The sequence below is a fragment of the Camellia sinensis genome, chromosome 1, assembly GCF_055761805.1.
Source record: "Camellia sinensis isolate YWXY chromosome 1, ASM5576180v1, whole genome shotgun sequence".
In the NCBI taxonomy this organism is placed as follows: Eukaryota; Viridiplantae; Streptophyta; class Magnoliopsida; order Ericales; family Theaceae; genus Camellia; species Camellia sinensis.
In genome coordinates, this window is record NC_138961.1 from 4,167,501 (window position 1) to 4,173,415 (window position 5,915).

Genomic DNA, 5,915 nt, shown 5'->3' on the forward strand with positions numbered 1-5,915 from the left:
TTTTCTCTTGATGAAACAATCCTTTTAAGTTAATTTTGTGATGGACTGAGCTCATGTTTGATATTTGTTTCAAGACTAAATCTATGGTTACATGTTTAATAGGTAAGTTACCAATGTCACATTATCACTCTTTCCCATTGTCAACTCTTTTTCAAAGTTTACAAATTTGCCTAGAGTTTTGAGCAGTAATTGAGTACCAAAGTCTGTCTACAAATGAAAAGTAATTCTACTTTAAATTTCTGATGTCATGTGGGGAATGTTTCAGCAATCCAATCCGTTGCATGTGATAATAATTTTTAGTGTATGTATTTGACTTTACCATTGTTGTCAAATCGGGATACGAATCATGTATCGTTTTTTAATTTTTTTGAATTGCGTGTCGTATCATATATCGTAAGATACTTTAATAACTTTAGAAATAGGTAAAAAAATAAATATAGTTATAAAAAACAAATATCTTTTGAGAATAAAACACTAAACAATGTATAATTCTGTCAATTGCAAAAGTAAAGTTCTTTAAATTAAATATCTACATGCAGCAATACATATTATCTTTACAAGGCATATATTAATAACGCAAGATTCTTAAACCATACAATAGATATGTTAAAAAGGTCAAGAAATAAACTAAAAAGTATTGTTCTCATCTCAAAAATAGCTTTTTTTTTAATAAGTTAATGGAAATTTTCGACAATATTAATTTACATAAAATAGTTCGGTTTTTTTTCCTTCAAATTTGTTAAAGAAACTTAAGTATTTATGTAACATATGTATCGCATTATGTATCGTGTATTGTATATCGCATCACATATCATATATGTATTGTAAGATACATTTAATTTAAGATACGTATTGATGATAATATTGGTTTCTTTTTGAAATGTATCGAATCGTAAGATACGTATCGTGAATTGTAAGATACTGACAACACTAAACTCTACTAGTACGGTATTATTGTTAAATGAACTGATAACACCATTAGTTGGAGTTCATTAATTATCACATATTGTTAGAATTTACCATAAACCTACCACCACTACCACCTCACCTACTCCACTAAACCTAACCCACTACACCACTACCACCTCCACTTCACCTACTCTCCACCTACTCCCAAACACACTCCTATATAATAGGAATCCTTGTAATTGTAATAAATACTACATCAAGACAATCAATCAATAATACATATATTTTTACATGGTATCAGAGCTATAAGATTTAGGCCTATACTCCTTTCTTTCCGGCGGGCAGCCGGCCGACAACCTTGCCTTCGCTGCCCGCGGGAGTTTTTCAACACATCACAAACACATACCAGAATCGAAGTCCGATCTCCTTTGCCGGTCGATTTTTCGAGTTCAGAATCGAAGCTCGCTGCTTGATCGCACGCCGATGCGGTCTGATCAAGATCCTCGCCTGAGATCCATGAGCCGGTCGATGCGCCGAGCCACTGCGACGTCCTTGCAGTCGGCTTTGGCGAGGTCTAGACAGAAGTCTCCCAAATCTCTCTCTCTCCACGTCGATGCCTTCATACCTGAAGGATGCCACAAGTTCCTCGTTGTCATGCTTACTTCTGCTGTCGTTGCCAAGACTGTTGGAATCCGGCGGTTTGGCCCTTATGAGGCCTTGCCTACTGTGGCTTCTGCTGCTGCCGCCGACTCCAATCACCTCCAGATGGATCTCTCTCCTTTTTTTCTGTCTCTCATCAAAGTGTGCTTGCTGCCGAGACCGACCTCTCGGACAAATGTGCAACGCACTGTAAAGTAGACACAATAATAATGAGCTAAGCCGTTTCTTTCCACCACCCACCTTTCTTTTTATTATTTTATTTCATCTTTCCATTCACACGGTTTCACCCCATGTGCCCCATGTGCACCATTCACAGCCCCATGTGCACCATTCATCTTCTTTATTTATTTTCTTTATTTATTTATTTATTTATTTATTTATTTTTTTCATTCAAAACAAAAAAAAAATTAAAAAAAAAAAAACAATAAAAAATAAATAAATAAATAAAATAAATCACACACCTTTGCAGGTTTTCAAAACCGTGGGCCCAACGCTCCACTTTCTTTCTTTTCTTTTATTTTCTTTATTTATTTATTTATTTTATTATAAAAAAAAAAAAACAAACAAACAAACAAACAAACACGGAGGAAGAAGACGAACTGCAAACTCATTTTATTCATATCGGGCCTCACCCCGATCACCATTTTACAAAAAAAAAAAAAAAAAAAAAAAAATACAAACAAAACAACCACACCCACAGTGGGATTTTTCTTTTCCCTTCTCTATTCTACTGCAGGTCTCTTCTTCTTACTTTTATCTTGGGTGTCCCGTGCCAGTCCGGTCTCCGTGTTTCCTTGTCCACCGAGCACGTTCACTCCCCCAAACTCCTCCACTGCAGCATATGGAGGACCTCCAAATCGGAACATCACGGTGCCCTTCCGCTTCAGCTCCTTGTTTTCTGCCCTTAGCACGCTTATCTCTGCTCGCGCATCCTTATACATGCGTTGAAGCAGAGCCAGCTGGGAGTTTAACTGCTGCACCTCATTTGCCCTACTCTGCAGCCGGTGCGACAAGTTTGTGACCGCCGTCATGCTTTCCACACATGCCTTCAAGGTATACTGATTGGCCTCCACATCTGACTGCACTGCCATTCTTTGCTCCACCGACCGCATCGGAAAGTTCAACGGAGCAAACTCCGGGGCGCTTGGTTGAGTTTCCAGTGCCACCGCACCAGTTCTCTCTCTCGTTGACTCGTTGAGGTCGGGAAAGAGGGTGAGCAGCCCGCGGGAAGACGATGAAGCCATTTTCTAGGCACCAGAGTGTTACACAGTATCTCTCTCAGAATTCTCTCTCAGAAAACAGAGTGTTACAGAATCTCTCTCAGAAATCTCTCTCAGAATATCTCTTGCAGGTTTTTTGCCTCAGTCTCAGCCTCTGTTTTATAGCCGAGGCAGCCACGCGCATCGCGCGCCTCTTACCACCAACCGACAAACGGGCACGCAAGCCAAGGCGCCCACGTGCCTCGCCATCATGTCCGGCACACCTTTTGATGAATTGGGCACGCCTTTTAATGGCACGCCTTTTTTGAAAGATTGGGCACACCTTTTGAGGGTGCGACTTTTTAAGGGTCCGACAAGACTCTGTAAACTGTCCCGACATTGATTCCGGTTAGCTCCTTTATGGGTCCGACAAGACTCTGTAAACTGTCCCGACATAGATTCCGGTTAGTTTCTACAAGGGTCCGACAAGACTCTGTAAACTGTCCCGACATTGATTCCGGTTAGCTCCTTTATGGGTCCGACAAGACTCTGTAAACTGTCCCGACATAGATTCCGGTTAGTTTCTACAAGGGTCCGACAAGACTCCGTAAACTGTCTTCTACAACGGTCCGACATGACCCCATAAACTGTCTTCTACAACGGTCCGACATGACCCCATAAACTGTCTTCTACAACGGTCCGACATGACCCCATAAACTGTCTTCTACAACGGTCCAACATGACCCCATAAACTGTCTTCTACATCGGTCTGACACCACCATCCAGTGTCCTCTACACCGTTATGACACCCCCATACAGTGTCCTCTACAACGTTATGACACCACCATCCAGTGTCTTCACCAATGGTCTGACACGACCATACAGTGTCTCCTATCCTTTTTTATTTTTATGTATTTTCTTGTTTTGTTACTATCTCCAAACTCAAGTTGGTTAGTTCCTATCCCCCTTGAGTTTGCGGGGGCTGTTAGAATTTACCATAAACCTACCACCACTACCACCTCACCTACTCCACTAAACCTAACCCACTACACCACTACCACCTCCACTTCACCTACTCTCCACCTACTCCCAAACACACTCCTATATAATAGGAATCCTTGTAATTGTAATAAATACTACATCAAGACAATCAATCAATAATACATATATTTTTACACATATGCAACATTTAGTTTCCATATGTAAAATGTATACATGTATGTGTACTTGTCCGTACATAAGGCCCACCTCCGCCAGACGTGAATACACAAGTTTTCCTATGCTTTTTGAAGTAATGCTCTTTTTAGTTTTATACTTTGTTTTCCCCTCTATTTTGTTTTTAGAATTTTGGTGATGAATTTAGCTTTTTGTAGAATAGAAAATTATAATTTTGGACCAAGTGTGGCATGTACTAACATAATAAAAGCCTTCTCAAAATAAATACACTAAATCAGTTTTGAGCACATGAGAAGAGAGTATTGAGAAGAGGGTATCCTCATCTTCAGTAGTGGCGATGTCATTGCTTGGTCTGAGATTGTGTTCTACAATAGTTCTCTTAGCATGTAGTTGCTGATGATAGTGTGATGCTCAAGATGTTCTTCCTGAATTTCCAATTTTATATTTCATATTTATTTTTCCATTGAACTTCCATTTCTTGATGATTTTCCTTGTTATTTACTCATCAAAAAATAAAAATGAAAATGAAATTGTGTTTTGTACTTGCCTTAAATGTGTCTATTTCATCTGTATCCCTTCCTCTTTTGTTGAATTTTTGTCTCTATTACCCAACAAGTCTACACTTGCTCATTTTCACCACTGTGTATTTCAATGAATTTGCAGAAATGATTCGGAGAATTCAGACTAGCGAGGAACACATTTTCAACCTCATAATTCCCATCTTAGGGGCTAGAAGGTCTGCAAAATCCGTGGATAACGTAATTACTCGCGAATTATTTGCCCTGAAATCTTAAACTTCATGCACTCTGCCGATACAAGGTGTTAATTATCATTTCACTGCTTTTGTTTTGGTTCTTCTTTTTTCGTTTTTTTGTCTTAATTAGTTTTTGCACCAAATAGCTTTGTATAATGATTGTATACACACACTCATAGTTGTTTTCCAGTTTTAGTACTCGTTATGATGGACTTGGCAACACTTCCACTCTTTGTTTGGAGTAAAGTTTGGTAGGTGCCTTACAAAAAAAAACTCTAATCATTTCTTTTCTTTTCGTTTTCATGTCTGACTATTCTTTCTTTTATTTTCTCTTCTGTTTTACCAGTGTTATCGTTTTTAAGAAAATTGTTAGCATGTGCTCAGGAATTTTCAAAATTACAGTTTAGCCTACTATTTTCAAGATGTCTTCAATTTACCCCCCTCTAAAATTGCAATTTACAAGATAATTGCAATGTTGTAGAAAGAGAAAATTGAAGAGGGGTATTGAGAGAGGGGGACCGAAGACATTTGCGGGGCAGTGCATGTGTGCCAAGCAATGGAGGGAACCCACAGAGGTGGTGTTGTTGAGAAGCAAAATGGGTTAGATTTACATCATTATAGACCCAAAACACCTAATAAAGTACAAGACTTTACTTATCTATAGGAAAGCAAAACTTTCGAAGGAAGCAACTTGTTTGGTTCTTATTAGGCTATTAGTGTACATGTGTGGGTGTTTTTTCCTTTTTGAAAGGATAAATACAAAGAAATAAGAGTAGAATATTACATTATATTTTTATTGGATTCTGTTATCATTATTTGGGTATTTTTAACTGCCAAGTATATATATTTTGGAAAGAACAATAAAATGTTGATGTTGATAATAACCAAGTCTCGAGTGGGCAGGGAAAGGGGGCCAGGGAGTGGCAAAAGTGGGTGGGTTGATTTCTATCCTTTATTAATATTTTATTTATTTTTTATTTCTATTGATGCATAATAGCCCAAGTAACATTTTGGCATAACATTGAAAATATAATATTAAGCTCATGAAAAAGTTTATAAAATTAGGTTTTAATGTTGATATTTTTTTCTCAATAATATTCCTCCATTTCGCTTGAATGGTGTTGTTCCAGTGTAATAAATTGCCCAAAAACCTATTGATGTTGTAATTTTGCATCTATATTTGGTACAAGAGGCCAAATTACAAGGGCTGTGAATTA

The 5,915-nt window shown here is 38.0% G+C and overlaps 1 protein-coding gene across 4 annotated transcripts in view; it reads left to right on the forward strand.

Annotated features, from left to right (window-relative positions):
- The window catches only part of LOC114312715 (serine/threonine protein phosphatase 2A regulatory subunit B''beta), a 16,412-nt gene extending 11,413 nt beyond the window's left edge, over positions 1–4,999 (forward strand). For all 4 annotated transcript variants that reach the window (XM_082871053.1, XM_028259000.2, XM_082871055.1 and 1 more), the window contains exon 14: positions 4,608–4,999. The gene's annotated coding sequence lies outside the window, so the exon portion shown is untranslated. The remainder of the gene's footprint in view (positions 1–4,607) is intronic.
- Positions 5,000–5,915: the final 916 nt, after the last annotated feature.